A 19,793-nucleotide genomic window follows, 5' to 3' on the forward strand; every position below is an offset into this window, starting at 1 on the left:
CCCTCTCCCAGTTCAGTATTTAATGTTAGTGCTGATTTTGCTCTTATTCAGGAGTTAAAAGCTTTTAAGCGTTGTTATTAGCAGATATTTTCTCCTTTTATGTTGAATAAACAATTTTGAACTTTTTCCTTCTTATAAAACGTTATGTTCTTCCATTAATAACATTTGTAATTATTTTCTGGTCGAAATTTTTTCAATCTTTTGGCTGCCCAAATTTCCCACAGGTTGTAAATTCCAATTATTTTTGCATCTGCTAATAGAATTCATGGTCGATTCAAGGTCTCACATCCTGTATCAGATTTGAATGCTTATTTTACATCAGTGTAGCTTCATTTTCATCGGCCTATTTTTCAACAAATGAAGTTAGGTTTCCTTGATTCTTTCAATAGCCATCAAATCTAATCCTTATTTTCCAAGAGTGTATCATCCTCTCTTTTTTAAATCTTTTGTATTTGTAATTTTTAAGCGAGTTCGTTCAATTATTGACTCATTATGCCCATTTATTTATATTTGAGGCAACGAACTTCAGTATATGCTTTCAGATAAGGCGAAGCTCACATTTCATCTCAAAATGCATATGGTTGGAGAGCGAATCAAGATTAATATGGGTTTGTGGTTACTATGGGCCTTTAGTTTGTATGATAGTATTTGTAGTAATAATACTATTAGTAGTAATTAATAAATAAATATGCACAGTTCAACGATTAAAATCAACTTCTCTCACAGGCATTAAGATGCCTCCCTTTATCATATTTGTATGCCAAGATTAAATAACTGGGATTTGTAATACGAGGTTGTGTCCAGAGATTTATAAATAAAAGCGACTAGCTATCCTGTTTATCAGTTTCATCGGTAAATATCTACAGTTAGCGCAATTACTTTTTAAGCGACTCAGAAACTCTTACTACATACTACAAATGTATTAAGATTTCCCAGACCTATTCGTAATGTCCTCTTATGGCATAAGCGTTTTTTAAGCAAATGAAAGGGAAAGGTGTACAGGAATTTTTTTAAAGTATTATTTGCTAAAGCTATCTGTACTTATATTAAAATCTATGTACGAAGAGTGAAACACGAATCCCAGGCATCCACATCATCTTTATAGTTGGCATGGTGTAAAAGTTTCATACTCTGCATTTGAATATTTTCTGGTCCTTCTTATAATGTTTCCTTCATATCAATTTTTATTTGTCATACGACCATATAATACTTTCATGCTGTAAGCCTTCTGCACTCTGAAGTTAATAACTTGTAAAATATCCTCAATATAAGCAACTGAATATATTTTTAAACAGGACACCTCTTCCCTTCCGGACTACACACAAACACTTTCATCAATAAGTTTTCATTTATTATCTAATTTGACAGTCCCAAGTAGCTTATAGAATATAATGTTGCATCAACACATAAGTACACATAAGTCTTTACTCGATATTGGGGCATTATATACACATCTCTCCCCCCGAGCGCAATTTTTCGTGGTTCTGGATTCTCGTTCCTAAAACATGGTAACTATGTATAAAGGAACACTTTCTGTAACCAGGATATCCACAACTCTTAAACATGCCTTCAAAGGTAATCTCTACATTCTTAATTCATCAAATAATATATAGTTAAACGTGACTGCGCAATAATTAATTCATCTTCTGTTATAAATTTCAGATTCTAAAAATGAATGTTCCTCAGTTGAAGCAGTCACACTGACAGAATACCTAATTCATGACACTATGCTCAAGGCTCTCTTTTACTCCCTTCTTTTTTGTTTTTCACAGGGGTCATAAGTTTTATTGAATTTCTTTACAAGTTCCATACGCTTTAGACGTTGCATTTCTTTCTCACTGAAATAAGCTACCTCAGTTGTTTACAGTTCTCACGACAGAAATAAAAATAATTTCAATATCTTACTTAACCACCGAAAACGCAACAAAACTAACCTCATGTCTGTTCATTTATGCATATAACATTTTAAATAAAATAAGCACTTTGATAGGTGACAAGAGAAAAGAATGAGCAAACTATGGGGATGCAGAAAAATATTTTCGCTCTAAAATTAATTTATGCATTATTATTTTAAAGTCAACTTAAAAATACGAGGCCTTGTCAATCTACAGTTCAAACTTGCCTAGACTTTGCAGTTTCTCTTATATCATTTAAAACTGATGCGGATCAAATAAGCATAAGTGTGTGCGCGCATTAAGATAGCAAAGAAATTTTTGAATTTAAAACACTAGGTTACTAATTTGCATTTCATAAATGCAGTTAAACTTCGTTTCATTTGTTCCTCTTTTGACAAAGTTAAAAAATAAATATTAAGCATTAACAATTGCTGACCATTAAAGCTCCTACATTGTTAAGAAAAGTAGGTAATGGAATCGTATTTGTTTACAAAAGGATTAAAATTTCAGATAATTCCGAGGTACAAAACATGCAGGAAATCAGCACTGTGAGCATGAACATATGCCAGCAACAGCAGTTGTTATATGGCTTGATTTGTGGGTGTGCCGCAGACCGACCTAGCCATAAGGTAGTAATAGCTATTATACGGTGGGCATAGACTCCTGGACAGAATCTGGATTCTAGTTACGAATATTGCAATGTATGCGGTTTCAGGTTAATGTTCAGCTGGCTGGTGTTGTCATACCACTTTCTATACAACCACTGATTAGGCGCTCTTTTAACGGTGAGAAATTTGTGTCGACCAAGACAGGAGTCAAACGTCTGTGCACTGAAGAAATGTAGGACAGTATGGACAACATGCAGTCTCCCATTCTGCTCATGTGGGCGACGGCTGTATCGAAGATATGGTACAGCGGAAGGCATTAAAACACCAGTAATGTAACGATATCTGTCAAGTACGGATGTCAAGTACTGTAAAGTGTTTTATAGCAAAGACTTTGCTTACAGTGAAAAATTTTAGTTCGCGGTCTTATGACTCCTTCACTCGCTACGGCCATCTCGCATCACGTGGTGTTACTTCTACAGTCTTATTTTACGTTTTATTCAGCAATTTTATGAAACTTAGGACTTATTTTGCACCGATTACTGCTAATGACATGCCATTTAATTGCATTTAAAAATTATATTTACTGAGTTTATCTCATGACTTCGATCTCGCCTTCGGGTGTGGTGTATTTTTCAATACACCTCTTATTTTATTATGATTACTAAGGGCCTTTGGTAAAATGTTTAACTACTGGTTAGAACTCTTAGAAGTTGATGCCAGAAGATAAGATACGGTCCCAGATCCTAGAAGCACATTCAGTTCCCTAACACCGGGAACGTGGAGTGGACGTATGAGTCTAAACAGCGAAGCCGACAAGATATCTGTAGTCTCGAATGGAGGTTACTGAAATTCCCTACATTGATGTACGTAGCCTTCCTGGACCCAACGACTGCAAGTTCTCATAAAAGTCACTGAAACTTGATCAACGCGAGCAGCAATTGTGCCATATGATAAACCGGAATGCTGGTAAAATGCGATTCTCCAGCAACTGATTTCTGAGACGTGCAGTAGGTTTTTCATTCTTACACCAGGCATAACACCATCTCCAACAACAAAAAGTATGATTTACGAATGAATCTGTTATTTTAAGCGCTTTCTTACTGTTATAGCAATTTTTAATAGCTAGCAGCGCACATAATATTCTTATGTAAATAAGAATGAATTATTACTTAAAATGAAACGAAAGTTACTTTATTTTAAATTTAGAAATTTAAAGGAAATCAAATATTTTGTCATCCAACGGTTATAATTTTTTAACAAGAGTGTGAAATTTTAATATATAAACATGTATTCAACGTAAAACTACATTTAAATAAAAACACAAATCTGACTTTTAGCACAGCGTTTCTAATTGTGTGCGCGCAATTAGTAAAGGGGTGGGATTCAAAGCAAAAACAAATCCTACAAATTTTCAGTAATAAGACTATTTTTATGCATGCCTTACGCTGAATACAGGCATTTGAATCACAACTGGAGACTCTCATTTAAAATATGACCGTTAGATAACTAAATGTATGATTTGAACACCATGACCCCATCTTGACAGCCCTTTTTAAACATTTATTATATATTCGTGTTAGAAATAATTTATTCTTATTTATATTTACTTCCCTTATTTCCTCTGGGCACTGCATTCTTCGGCATAAATTCTGAATATTTTTTTAATATTTTCTTTCGTTTTATTACATATATTCGCTCATAAATTAGCATATGCCCATGGAAAAACTAAAAAAACGAACAGGGCAAATAACGGAGGGCATCCATTTATGAAATAAAATTGTTAGCATTAATAAAAAATACAATTTTGGATACATACATAAAATTTAAAAGTACAATCGTGATACTCAAATAAATTTCTTTCATCATTATAGGAGGAGTTTACACTTAAGTTTTTAAGGTCAGTCCTCAAAAAATAAATAAATAAAAAGTGTTTAGAATCATGTTCACATTTTCAAATTAATTTTATAAAATCACGAAATCTAACTTTTTATACGGTCCACCGGCTCCTATATTTATATCCAGTGAAAGTTTATACTCATTCTTTAAAAAATAAGTTTAAGTTCCAAACAATAAAAATTGATACAGTGGTAGTATACATATTGAAGAGCGAAATGTTTGCCTTTGTACGTAACTGAGAATGTCTATATCTGTTTCATCACTTTAGAAAAGGTTCCTGACGCTAATATAGTAAGTGACAAACTTTGCACCTTTGCATGTATCCCTTCATATCAACCCCTCGTAAAAACGAAAAAATATTAGAGAATTTGCGTATGGCACAAAACCAACTCGTAACATTATTTGCATGAATTAAAAATATTTACAGTTTAATGAATCATTGCTTTTAGTACTAGATTATGTTTCTAAAGTAATAAAACTGCATGGGAATATGAAAAACGTACTTCCTGCATTCTGTAGCAAAATTATTAAAAAAAAAAGAGAGTCAAACAGAAATAAATTATAAAGGAATATTACTAAATGACTATAAAGGGGGAAAAATCAACCTCGAATTAATATAACCGACACTTCAAGGCAAGCCAAAAATGATGTCACAACTTCTCAACTTTGAAATACACATGTCGGTTAATTTTTGTCGCATGGGAATAAAATCATTTCTTAGGAGGAGCATAAACTCTTACTAAGTATATGCATAAGAACCATATAAAAAGTTAGATTTTGTAAATTCTACACAATTACTAACTAATTTTTTTTAATTTAACGGTTGCGAAAAATACAGGCGACATAAGGATTTTTATAAATATGGTGTATGAATGCATAATAATAATACATAGAACTAGAATAATTTCACAATATCACATTTTTCAAAAATATTTTTTTGCTAATATAGGTAAAAATCAACAGGTAGTTAATAAATCGCAAAGTAAGAAGGATGCTGTAACAAATTATAAATGACTGAAAACTGCTCAAATGTATGTGAAAGATACTGTACTTTCTATTCAGACTTTCATCGACTGCATGAATCCAGTGAATTCTTTTAGCTACCCTGGAATGAAACACAGAAAAGTAAATGCTAAAGTAATATACGTCTCTAATACAAGCTATACTTATGAATACCCACCCAAGCTGATCTGACAGCACTGTATGATAAATATGGAATGAACGATCCCACATATGAGCAACTGGGATTTTCAAACAATATTAAGACTTTTACAAACTCCAGATTTTTTATTAAATATAAACAGTATTACAATTACATCAGCAGTGTGAAACATGAAAGCGATTTGACGGTGGATTGCAAATGAATCTTTTAGTTCTAACCAATACATATTCAATAAAATGAAAAGAAACAGAAAACAATGCAGAACTATTCATAGTTAAAGCTTCTTTTGTATATATAAAGAAGCAAAAATGTTTCTCTTTCGAGTATTCCCCCCCCGTTTTTTTAATAAAAAGCCACTGACTACGAGTTATGAAATTAGAATTGCTTAACCTCGCATTAAATAATTCTAATTCAAGTAAACATTTCTAAATACTGCTGACGCTGTTACCCTTTCCTTAAAAGGCGACTGGGGATTATGGGACCCAATCGCCAAATCCTAGTGGGGAGAATCATCAGCCACCTCCCTTTTATTTCGGGCGCCACTGTAGAAACATTAGGGATTTTTGAAGCTGGAGAGAGGAAAAATGAGCAATGCCCTTGCCGGGAATCGAACCGCGGACCTCTCGAATACGCGCCGAGCGTGAAGACCACTGCACTAGGAAGGCCCGCTAAGAAGGCGGGAGAAATACCTTATATAGTAACCTGAATTTTCCTAATAAATTAATTTGAACTATATACAAGAAGTATCTAACATATTTTAGTTTTTTTAAAGACTTCGGGAGAAAAATCGCCCCTGGTCATTTTTGTTACTAATACATAGATGAGTAAGCAACGACATAACGGGCAACGGCTTTTATCATTGTAGGCCAAGAAATGAGTGTACATCGAAACAATTTTTAACGAAAAAATTAACAGAAATTTACTCTTCTTTTGATGTACATTACCAATAAATCGTTTTTGAAGTTCACAGTAAATAAACGTGTAGTCAACATAGCAGTCCTATAACTAATATAGAATGTTCTAGATTTAAGTAAATAAATTTAAAAAAGAAAGAAAAATTATTTAACTATAGTGTATTTTTTAAAAATGTCTTCGAGATCTAGCGTAATATCTAAAGTGTTAGTCAGTCAATTACTATTATCTGATCCATAAAACTAAGCCTATTTGCATAATTTAAATGAGGAATAAAATTAATTGTCTGCATCTTCAAAACTGCATTGCAGATATGAGTAAAGTCTAATCAAATTTTTGGGGATCTCGAGATTGTTCATAAACAAATACATTATCACGGGCAATTGTTGCTGTAGACGTTATACGTTAATATTTTAGAAAAATAGTATTGAAGTATGCTGCTGTTTTTATAATAGATCCTTTACGAGGATGTTTTTGTCTCATGCAAATGTCTGCTCCCGTCAGCAGTCAAAGAGGTCAAACGACTCTATAGATTTAAAAGCAAAGTGAGAAAAAGAAGGACCCAAACAAACTGCAAGCAAGATCAAGATATCTAGCGAATAGAAAGAAGGACCTATCGACCTTATAATAAAACGGCGGGAGATCAGCGGCAAGTGACCGTAAATGTCTGTTTCGTAATTTACGATGCAAGACTCCATCCTTTTCCTCAAGCACAGTCTCCGGTTGCTGCCGCTTGAGCACGTGGCTCTCTTCTCTCCACTTCCGGAGTTTTCTTACCACATGCTTGGCAGGAAAACAACCTACCTGCGGATTCTCCAGCTCGAAATATATTAAGATGAATAAAAGCGTCGGGAAGCATTTATTAGATACAGCTTTCCTACTTTTTTAACTTAAATTTTCTGTGACGACGGCAAAAATAACAATAATAAAAAGAAGCATTTCCACTGTAAATAAAGATTATATGTGATGACCTAATACGAAATTAGAAAAAGTGATAGTAGTATGCAGTTATTATTTAATTAACGAAACTAAATTCTTACATTAAAATGATCTTTCACCTCAGATCTCTGAAAGGATGAAACCGGCTAAGTGCTTCTTGAATGTACTTTTAATCAATTAATCTGGTATTTGTATTCAAATAATTTCGAGAGTTACAAACTTTACTGTAAAGATGGCAGTTATTTAAAAATTAATTTTTTATAAAATGCGAACAAAAAATTGACGACGAACGTATTAGTAAAAAGTGCTAGTAAATATACTTAAAACTAAATTAATTTGAATTCATGTGGCCTACCTTCTGCAAATCAAAACACTGTTCTGAAGCTCAATACATGACCTAAAATAGAAATTAATTAAGAGAGATGGGAGACGTTCTAAATATCCATGATACTTGTGCTTTATACAAATAACATTCTAGCAATAGTCAGGGTATCTTCTCGTTTGCTTGCACGATTCATATATGCGCAGCTATCAAAATCTTTCTTTGTTTGCAGGAATTCATTATCTTCATCCTAATACCTTTCCATACTGTCTTCCTGTTATCAAATAATGATAAGTGAAGTAATGCGACGTTCCTCTTCACTCTTCTAAGTTTAGGATGGCAGTATACACCGTATCCACCAAAGTCCTAATCCGGCCTTTAGTTTCGCAATCCTTGGACGTAGACATACGCTTAAAAGTGCCGGTTCCTTCTTTCCCGTTTCATCCCCAGCTCGAAATAGGCTGCTTTGTCTGCTGCCTTTTCCCACCAATCCTCTGTTTCTCGTTTCATGCGCCGTTCGAAAAGTCATTTTACGATAAAGCGAACACATGTTTTCGTCAATTAAAAAGATTTAGAGGAAATGACCCTTACTATTCGACTTATTTCCTGTTTATGTTTTTAAAACTACAGATATCGTTCAGAAGGCGGCCTCTTAAGGATGACGCTGACAAAGTATTCACTATAATTACTTTCTATTAGATAATGAAAGTAATTTATACACACACATGCAATAATAATAATAAATCCTGCATATACAATGAAATAAATACGAAAAATATTCATTACATTCCTTCAGATAAACCATCATCAATAAATAAAATTTCTTTGTATTTTTCTGGCAAAATTAAAACGTCTCGTGTCCCAGGCTGTGGAAAATAAGCCTAACTCCTTACGCCGATATCTGTACATCGAAAAGATTTCACATATTTGAATTTAGGAATTTTTTTGACAAAATCTTAACTCAAATCGATATATGGTGATAAAGTATTGTGATAGATTTTCAGAACAGCAGTAAGTTTGTCATGAATCTTTTTTGCACTTTGTAATACATTTCTCTATCTCGATCTTAGCTCTGTCAAAAATTCGTTATGACTTCCTTCTTCATCATCATCAAAATTTGTCGATAAAATTCCGTATAATAATAATAATAAACTCTGTACACAGTAACATGACATTCTTGATTGCATTCTTTCAGATGTACCATTATCAAAAATTAAGAAATTTTCTTAGCATTTTTCTGGCAGAATTCAATCATCTCGGGTCGCCTAATTCATTATGCCGTTCACAGATTAATAGTTAGGGTTTTTCGTGAACGAAACCTAGTTCCGAATTTCGTGCTGGTAATAGAGTATTATGGTAATCGTTTAAACTTGCTGAATTAGAGTAAGTTCGTCAATCCCCCCCTTCGTGTTACATTTTGCTATGTTAGATATGCAGGTACGATATCCTTCTTGCAATATATCATCTTCAAAATTTGTCGAAAGTTCCATTCCAGCGAGTTTCTCGGTAAATCCAGCGTTTATTGTCAATTTTTAAAGTTACTTTTAATGTATGTGATCTAACTTCGAATATTGTAACTAGATTACTACGTCCGGTTTCAATAAATTCAGGCTTCCATAAACGCATGATCGCATTTTATACCAAGCTGAATGAAAATATCAAGAGACAAATTCAGAATAATTACATATGGTTGAAAATACAGCTGCATCGTTTTGAAATTACTTTAAAGTAATTGGTGCATTTATTATATTGTTAAGCGTAACACGCTAGTTGGCATTTATCGTGTAAAGTTCCCTGTCTGAGCAAATGACTTTTTCAACGCTTTTTAGGAAAAGGGGATCAATCGGGAAAAATTCAGCCTTCCATTCAGTAGAGGTATTAACCATGATGAAGGACAGAAGTGCATGAAACCGGAAAGATTTTCTCAGTACAAGTTAGTGATGAAAGGGACAGGGGATAGCAGTGGATGAACCGCACAATTTTGACCACAGGATGAAAAGAGGAAATCCCCTAGAAATATATTTCCAATTACGAAAATGTTTTAAATGATGCGAATATTTATGTTCCGGCATCTTAAATTTTAAGACGTCAATTTTTTAAAATTGACAAACATTTTAAAATTGACTTTTTATATATCCCTCCGCTACTTTTGCGAAAATTTTATGTTCCTTCTAAAAAATAAAACATGAAAAGTTTAACTCCCGTTTAACTGCTTTAATTAATAAGCTGAAATTATCATCCATTTCTAAGAGCTAGTTTGCAGTCAACAAATCTTCCATATGAACCGCTTCTTGAGCACATAATTCGGCGTTTTACCTGGAATTGTATAGCTCAGTTTGACTCTTGAAAACTGCTGAATAATATACCGAAATTCTATATGTATAATTTTCTTACTTCTTGCCTGTAAATTTTGGAAACTGGAATATTTTCTTCTATTAATCTTGTATTTCAAACATTTGTTTTTCAATCAAGTTTAGCTGTTATTAAATTAATAGGAACGAAATTTCTTTTTTAAAATGGCTTTCTTTCGGTTTCACTAAGTCTCTTCAGACAGTCCTCAACGAAAGAAAAGTAATTCTGCTCAAGGTAAAATATCTTCTTGTGCTTTTTTCAAATTTATTCTCGAAATAATAACAGTTCGTATTTTAGCTCAATATTTATTAACATGCTGCTCTTGACTCAATAAAGATAGCTTGAAATATTATATAAGGAGGTTTAAATTGAAGGTCAGCAGAATAGATTTTCACATCGGTAACATGGAATATAAATTTTGAGCACATAGATGTAAATATACAGGAAAATGCATGGACACATGCAGAAAGCTTAACTAACTTAAAGCAAACACTTCTGTATGAAAATCTTCAATAGGTAATTTTTTTTTCAAATGGTATTTCAAAAAGGGACTCCAAATGCTACATTTTCCAATCCCAACTTCTTACTCAAATTACTCTAAAAAAGCACCTACAATCAAAATTAATTTAAATTATCACATATGTCGTACTATGCATCAAATTTAGCGCTGAGGGTTATTAAAAACTCTGAACAAGATCCATTTTTAGCTAAAATCGTAAAAACTAAAATTTTAACAATGGTATTAAACATCTGCTTTCTTGCACGCACAGCCCAATGACTGAGGCATCATCAACCTCAGTTTGAACAAATCGCTCGCATTGTCCTATATCAAAACAACACAAACATTATTCTAGTCACGCCTCAATTCAGAAGATTCTTCATTATGACGTATAGCAAAAATGCAAAACCAGACAAAGTCACGCTTCACCTTAAAACGCTCATTAATTGTAATTATAAACAAAAGTACCATATCCTTCGCCCCACATTTAATACATAACACATGCACTTGACGTCGAGTGATATTTACGCAAGGGGGGGGTTTCAAGAGAGCTCAATCGGGTTAGAGGAGCCACAGATAGCGGCTAACTTTGTTCTAGAGGGGTCGAACAAGACATTCTGCAGATACACTCTCCCTAGACGCTCAATGCTGTGTAAAGTCCGATAAGAGAGACTTACTGTGATTTTGACCGGCTCACTGCAATTAATTATGCTTTAACAAGACAGGCAGTTGTAGTTAGACCTTTTTTTTCCGCAATATTTTATAATATTACCAACTCAAGAGAAGCCGCAAATAAATATTTTGAAAATCGTAGTAGTAAGTACGCAGTACGTGAAGTTACGTTAAAGAAGAAGTGGAGTTAAGTATGAACTATAATTTTTTTAAAAATAATATATGGTCTAAAATTTCTTACTACGGATGAGCACTCTTCTATAATTGTTAAGAGACCTGCAGATATTCATCCTTTTTGTGTTTTGCACTGTATGCATAAAATTTCTATGACACATTCAGTTCTTGCAATAATACTTGAAGAACCTGTAAAGAAAAATATTATTTAAAAAATAAGAAGAAAAATGCTATAATTAATATCATGTTAAGGAAAAAGACAATTTCGGAGTCTCCGGAAAAAATAAATAAACTTATTGGAAATGAATAATGCAAAGTGTAGTGAAATATGCAAATCTTAAAATAATTAAATTTAATATGTGGAGGCCAGATAGTTTTCTTGTACATATTCAAAGCCGTATGTGTAAGCTATGATAAGATTTAAGAAACTCATTAGCTTTAGGTTGAACAAAACACAAAAGCTAAAAGTGTATTTCACAAAAAGAATTTTAATTTAGCATTCTTTAAGCAATAATATGCATCGATGCAAATTACGCAGTAGAATAATCACAGCATTAAATTGCTATGTAAAGAATAAAAATTTTGAAAATATAATTTATCGTACTCCTTAAGAATCCGTAAAATTAATATAATATTATATCTACAGTAATTACTATTCGTTACAATATTTCTTAATTAAATGAATCCGCAGCGAGAGTTTTTTTTTCCATCTCACTTTTTTTTCTTTTCTTTTGAGGGGAATATTATTCATTCCTGAAATTAATACACGAAACATTCTGCTTACATTTGATGGAGTTAAACGACAAGGCCGGCGTTTAATACGCTGTTTAAATATATTGCGTAATATATTATACATGAAATAATAACAATCAGATCCGAAAGCATCTTCTTAAATATATTGAAACCTTCACTAAACATTTTCGTGCACCCGAAGAGAACACAAAAATATTCAATTAATTTCTAACACGTTTTAAATGAATTAAAAATTATAGAAAATAAAATAATTTAAATACATAGCAAATACAGCAGACTACCTTTTAATCGGTAAGCAATGGAACCGCACCAATTCTGGATAAGAGGTTTTTTTTCCGTACAACTGAATATATATTTCTAGAACTGTTCATCTTTAGTGATGTTGTTTGTAGAAATTGCAGCATGCGTAGTCTGTAAGTATTGTTTTTGAACTATTGGCTGAAATTACATAAAATATTATGCTGCCGATCAACTGAGATAAAACTGAAAATCGTACACGTTATTTAAAATTAAAATACATAATATGATTTTACATTTCAAAAAAGCAAAAAATATTTAAAAATTATCCTATTTATCACATAAAATTTACGAATTTCTTTGTACGATGGAATATAACTTCGAATGCCTGATTTTTGACGACTGTCGCCGCAGTTTTATCTTTCCGAGGAAATTTCTTACTGCGTGTGTCGTCTTCATCTTCATCTGCTTTCCTTCTCGTCATCTTTCACCTTTCCCAGTACATTTCCGTTGTCATCTTGAGAGAGTGTGACAGGAAAACAACTGATTGCATTCATCCAATCCTGCACCTTCTCTTCATTAACACTAATCTTCTCCGAATAAAGTTAATAAGTCAATCTCAGATGTAACATGGGTACCGGATGGGTTTTAAAATCAAGAAAATCTTTGTCACTCGATTATTCATCTAAAAACCTGATCATAGGGCACAATTTACACCAACACCGATTTTTTTAGGTGTTCTTCATATGTTTCCAGGAAAGTGACAAAGTAAAAAAGGCGTACTTTAGTGCAAATTTTCATATGAAAATCGTGGACGCTACATTCAACGCATACACGTGAAAGCATAAAATGCAAATGGTAGTTCATCTTTATATTCTGGATAATTCTTTATTTACTAGATGGGTGAGGCTTCATACGTTCGGCGGCAGCAACATAACACAAATGTTTTCAACATTGATGTCTTCAGATTGTTAGCACACTATATAACTTTTCATCTTATAGGCCTAAATTTCGAGTTTAAATCTAGACTTTCAAAACTGCCGTTATTTTGATATTGCCGGTTACGAAGGATTTTACTGTACTACAAAAACCCGAATATTTCTCATATGATTTAAAAGCATTGTGTTTTTTTTTCCCATCATTCAGTCATAAAACTTTTTCTTTCAAAAAAAGTTACAGTTACTTAAGTTGCTTTAATTTGTTAACTTAATTCTTTTATTGTGTTAAAATAGAACTCATTAAGATTTTGGGAACGATTTCCTGTTTTCCATCTAATCTCTGTATCTTCGAATGAATCCATAATAATGATATCCTGCCATTATTTGCCGGTTAGGATATATTTTAAATTTAATTACGTAAGAACTTTGAAAATGGAAAGATTGACAATATTTATATACTGAATTAGGGAGAAACTATAAGAATAAATATGTCTTGGAATACAGGAAATGTTCATTTTTCAAAACTACTGCCGTTTCTGTAGACGATAAATAAAATGTAAAGTAAAAATAATTTCCTGTTTAAGACATTTAACGTGCACTTAGAAAACGATAAAACACTTGCCTTCAAAATTTTTGTAAAGTTAACAGCTCGTTATATGAAATGCTATTTAACTAATGGTATACATTTCGCGCTTCTTCGACCGCTTCAAATTCTATATTTAATTCCAAACCTCTTTCAAGAAAACATATAAACAATTAATAACATCACAACAACTGAAGTATTATACAAGATTTTTACTTACCGATGCACTTACCTGGTGTCTTATTCCTGCCAACTTGCAACTGTCACACAGGAAGCATCCGGTTTTATTTCAAGAACTTTCAAGTATATTCTTTACAGCAATTTGTTTAGTTTTTCAATAAAGTATTCCAGTCGCTTACGAAACAGTCAACTCATTTCATTGCAGATGATATATTATAACCAGCAAGCTGCGTGGCAATAGATGGAAATACCTTTTTCTGTTCATGATATGCGTCTCTTATTTTTCATGTGAGTAAAAATTCGAAATGTTACATGTGTCTGCCGCGTGTTTTATAATCATTGGTCCAAACATTAAACTTGAGACAAATCTTGTGCTCCCAGAAAGCACATTTAAGTGTAAACTTTATAAAATCTCTCTGTTTATTTATAATAAGCATAATAATATCTTTGAAGTAAGCATTAACTGGAAATGGTATGTTTATTCAAATGCTTCCAAAGAATTTAAGCGTAGTTGCCTTAAATGACGAAATATATTCTAGTGTCAAAACGCCGAAATGTTGTTAAGCTTAACGCCCGCAAATACATAACTTAACCCTCTGAGCATTACGGGTTTAGCCCTGAAATTTCAAAGTTCCTCAAAATGTCATGAATAAGTGGTATTTTCTTGATTTTAATTTAAACATGACTCTCTCATTTTGTAACTTGATTCCTTTTCTTCCAATATACATCCAAACCGAAATCAGATATATTAAAAGCTAGCAGAAATATTTATGTATAATGAATATAGAAGGCAGCCTTCTATACGGAATTTTTCGGCCGTAACGCTGAGAGGAAAAGAAAAAAACTGCTGTAGAACAAGTTCGGTAAAATTAAAGCAATACAAAGTGGTCTCAATGTAATAACTTCTGGCGCAGTTCTAAAGTGATAAATGAAAGATTTCATTTCATCCACTTTCCTTTCTTTAAAATTGTGGGGAAAACAAAAAATTTAAGTGTACATCCTTTAAAAAAAATACTCCCGTGAAAATTCACACAGAATATGTGAGCTGTGTCAGCAGAATGTACCGTAATATTACAGTGGTTGCAGTGCAATATTACTATTTTTTATATTGTGGCAGAACATTAGTTACACTTATTGTACATTATGCAAATAAATGTATTTCCGAAGTTCAAATGAAAACATTAGTGAATGAAACATGAAACTCTATCATCACAATAAATGTGGAATTTTCAGAAACAGATATCGTGTAAATGAATCCATTAGTGAAAGAATACATCTAATAAGGGTTTACAAATCGTTCTGTATCATGTGTGAATCATAGAAATACTACAGGCAGGAGGGAATTATTAAAAAAATATTTTCTCTGTGTTTAAAGAGAGAAAATTTAAATATGTTTTGCATATTTAATAATAAAATATATTTTTTCTTTCTTTTTATAATTTTCATAACTACAATTGGACGCATTAAAATGAAATCTGTACAGATAGATATCTTACATGATTTTTTGCAACAATTATTTTTTAAGGCAAAAGTATTTAATCACAATTTTGAGCCCATGATCACACTTCAAACATTATTATTTTTGCCATAATAATTGTCAAAATTTGATAGAAATTTTCTGCATTTGTAACCGTGAGATGCTAAAATTTTGTTGTTATTAGGCGATAAAATACTAATAGTGCTAGTCTATATATGAAAGGTATATAAATTTGAAAAATAAGTTTACATGCCTTGTATCATACATAAACAAGAGATTATTTTTGTATTAATGTGCCAACTGAATGCTAAAAAAATTTTGTTGTTTCCTTTGAGTGCAGAAATAAAAACGAGTACTTTTGTTCTGTTTTAGCTGTGTTTGAAGAAATTTTTTAATCCATTGTATGCTGAGGAAGCAATGTTCACACTCAAGCGTCCAACCCTCTGTAAGGAGAGAGAAAAGCACACGAAGAAAAAGACCAAGTTGCCCTTAAAAAGTACTGAGGACCCGGGAGACTTCAAAGGTATATGTCTTCTTGATTTAAAGCACCTTAGCCGACCTAATTTTTTTTCACTCTTCTTGTTTTGCAGCAGCACTCTTTCGCAGTTCCTCTTTGACTAAAATGGTATTTTTAAATTCAATGTTGGCACAATATTTCTTGCTTTGAAATTCCTTTCCATTTAGTCTGTGACTTTTTTTTTAAAGGCTTTTACCTTATTTTCTCTTACATAAAATATGAAATCTTATGTGAACATAACTTTTCACTTATGCTCATATGAAATAATTTCTGCCTTTAAATCGAATAATTACTTTAATCATTTTAATTTACAATAGCATATTAAAATGCTATGTTAATGTAATGGCGCAGATAGTTTTGAGAAATATAACTAGCACTTTTAAAACTGCTTAGAACAAATGATGATATGTTATTCTTTCATCGTTTCTAAACATTCATATCTTTTATATCGTCTTAGAAAGAAATTAAAATAGCTGTGATATCTTTGTAAACTGAGTATAACAGTTATTCAGAAAAAAATTAAAGAAACAAATATGTTCTTATTAATAGCTTAATATTTATCCAGATATATCACCCTACATCTTTAATATTTTTTGCTGGGCCTTTGGTTGCTAAGATTTTGCCTTCAACTGAAACACAAAACCGTTTATTTCTTTCACTTCTCCGTACTCCCATTAGTTAAAACTGCTAACGTATTTAAGAATTATGAAATGTATGAATAAGTGAAAGAGTGAAAAATCTTCCCAATATGTAAATGTGTAAAACCTTATGCAATTATACCAGCAATTACAGTCGAACTCCAACAAGCCGTAACTGAAGAGGGGGAAAAGATAAATCGAAAATTCGATTTATCTTTTCCCCCTCATTCATTTTGAATTCTATACTTCAACATTCAGTTCGACTTACGGAAGTTCGAGTAATCGACGTTTAGCTGTATATCTCAATCCAAAAGATAGCAAATAGATTATATCACAAAATTTAGTGAAAAACAGATATGATAGCATTTGAAAGACTTTCTGAAATGTTGCAGTGTGGTTATGTTAAACTGTTAAATAATGATAAAAACCTAATTTCTTTCACGTATTACAGCCTTCTTAAGCCATCATCTAGATATTATTTAGGAAAAAAAAAAAAAAAAGCTTTATCATGTTTATTATTATTATTATTATTATGATTAGTGATTTTGTTAAAAAAATTGTTTTTTACCCCTAATCGATAACTGTTTGGAATAAGTATTAATTAATCATTGAGTAAATGTCAGCTTTTCCCCCGTGAATTTTGGTACGAAGTAAGGACATGGTGAAAGTGGGTTTTTTTTTTTTTTTTAAATCCATGAATACGTTTTATTATGAGTGTAATGGTGGCAGATGACATGGAAAAATTTCTTTAAGCTGATTTGCATCAATACCTGTTATATATATATATAATTTATTTACTAAATAAGTAAATGAATTTAAGATCATACAACATTATATATACTCGTGTGTATATATATATATATATATATATATGTGTGTGTGTGTGTGTGTGTGTGTGTGTGTGTGTGAAGGAAATTGCATCTGTTAGAATTCAGTAGCGACTTTCAAAGTACGTATAGCATTCAATATACTTCTTGAAAGTTCACTGCAAGCACCACGAAATGCAAACAGAATGCTCCTTTGAATTTAAATTATCTTACAAATTATAATAAAATATTTAACTTTTGAGAACATTTTAAGGAGTTTTAACTATTTAAATTAATATTGATATTGTTTGCGTATCAAATCTGAATTTACACCACAAAGGAAGAAACTAATTTTTTAAATATTTTAGAGCTTTAAAAGGATTTAAAAATAATTTCTCAATCTACCGATATACATGCATTCTTTCGCAATTCATAAAATAATCAAAGTTAACTAAACTAAAATTCCGATATTGAAATTTCTCTTTTTTCCAAAATTCTTTTTTAACAAACTCTTATAAAAGCGAAGAAATTGAGCAAATAAATTTGCTATAAAATGATACATAAGACATAAACGAATACAACGCATAACTTATTCTAAAACAATAACTAAATATTCCCATTTACACAAGTACCCAAAACATGCAAACCGAAAAACCAGTATTTCCATATTTTGACCATTAAATAAAGTTTAAATATGAATGCTGCATCCTTAAGTCATTCTAGAACCGTTGTGACAAAGATCTCAGATCGAGCACGTACAGGTGAAAGGCGAAAATTCGATCTGAGGGGAGAATAAAAATAGAACTTTACAGAACGATCTAGACTTTTGCGCGAACTAACACAGATATATACAAGCGATAAAAATCAGCGATGAAACCGTGAAAATTTTTGTTGATATTTCTCGTCTCTGTCTTCTTTTACAGATGCATACATGACCTAGAGGACTGCAAACGCGGGAAAAAACGAAGGACTAAACCCCTGGGGCTGGTGACAAAGAATGCATCCCGCAGAGCCATTGTGAAGATCCACCATTTATGAATGTAAAGTATGAAATCTCCCTGCCTGGGGGAATGGATGCTGCCTATTCATAATTTCGACTTCCCTTCACATGTCTGTTAAAAAAAAAAAAAAAAAAAAACCTCTGTACTAGACTCTAACTTTGTTAGCTAGAATTTAAACAATGGACATGTAGGCCACGTAATATGTGCTCTCTAAAATGTGACCTGTAGTGGCTTAGAAATAAATTTCCTGACTGATTATAAATTCTTACAAACGTGTCATTCATATTTTGTCCAATTCCACGCCATAAAAATTTAAAGTTAAAAAAAGATAAGTGAATAAGAATTAAATTTTTGCAAAAATGTAATTTTTCGTCAACGATATTAAAATTCAAAATATTAATGGTTAATTAATTATTAATATAATTAATACGTTGTTGGTAGTTGTGTTACAGCATGTTACACAACTACCTGCTTGTAAAAGTTTTGAACTGAATTTACACTAAAATTAAAAATAAGATTCAAGCGATTAAGAGACAGAAAGCTTTATGTTATTTTCCAATGGCAGGTTGTGAACAGTTACACTGTAACACAGTCCATTAATCTATACAAGGCCAGACGTGGTGGTCTCTTTATTATGGAGGCACCTAACAGGCGGGCCACGATTGCATCCTATGAAGGGACGGACAGTTACAACCATGCCTTCTTCGGGATTCGAACACAGGCCCTTCGACATCGTAGTCAGGCTTCCCTAACCACTATACCGTCTGGGCGGCGAAAAGCTTTATATGGTATTTATATTATTATTTCTCTTATCTTTCGGCTGACCGTACTTGTCTGTACGTAACATTTAAAAATGTTAGTTGTGGTCAACAAGACAGTATGCAATAAAAGTTAAAATAATTAACGTATGTTCGTTCATTCCGTCTACATCATAGACGTCTAAGTAAACTGATGACAAAAATTTAAAAAAAGGCTGAAAAACGGTTGTTCGTTTAAAATAAACATCAGTTTTTGAGCCCAGAGATTTTTTTTAACGTTTCCTCTGCTTCTGTAAATACGTAAAATAGAATCAAATACAAGACTTTATCTGAACTTCGCACATATTGCGTCTACTACAGGAAACTTAATTTCTGAAAATGAAATCTTATTTTCTGACAATTTCTCTAAACTTGTTAACGATGTATATTAACAATCGCGAAGGCAGAAAAAGCGATAATAAAACGAAATAATTA

General features: G+C 32.1%; 2 long non-coding RNA genes across 18 annotated transcripts in view; one reads left to right on the forward strand and one right to left on the reverse strand.

Annotated features, from left to right (window-relative positions):
- LOC118180839 (uncharacterized) overlaps window positions 1–18,833 on the forward strand; it is a 98,616-nt gene extending 79,783 nt beyond the window's left edge. For both annotated transcript variants that reach the window (XR_015038584.1, XR_015038585.1), the window contains 2 exons: window positions 15,972–16,122; window positions 18,484–18,833. This is a non-coding gene — a long non-coding RNA (uncharacterized LOC118180839). The remainder of the gene's footprint in view (window positions 1–15,971; window positions 16,123–18,483) is intronic.
- Window positions 1–19,793, reverse strand: part of LOC118180835 (uncharacterized) — a 189,911-nt gene that overhangs the window by 10,431 nt on the left and 159,687 nt on the right. For 7 of the 16 annotated variants that reach the window (XR_015038582.1, XR_004756757.2, XR_004756759.2 and 4 more), the window contains 3 exons: window positions 12,466–12,622; window positions 11,499–11,620; window positions 5,451–5,504 (listed from right to left, as the gene is read on the reverse strand). This is a non-coding gene — a long non-coding RNA (uncharacterized LOC118180835). Of the gene's footprint in view, window positions 1–5,450; window positions 5,505–11,498; window positions 11,621–12,465; window positions 12,623–14,162; window positions 14,190–19,793 lie in introns of those variants that run through there. The other 9 variants (XR_015038580.1, XR_015038583.1, XR_004756769.2 and 6 more) reach the window with 3 other exon arrangements.

The sequence above is a fragment of the Stegodyphus dumicola genome, chromosome X1 (assembly GCF_044657685.1).
Source record: "Stegodyphus dumicola isolate Sdum_Otavi_A_Nest chromosome X1, ASM4465768v1".
In the NCBI taxonomy this organism is placed as follows: domain Eukaryota; kingdom Metazoa; phylum Arthropoda; class Arachnida; order Araneae; family Eresidae; genus Stegodyphus; species Stegodyphus dumicola.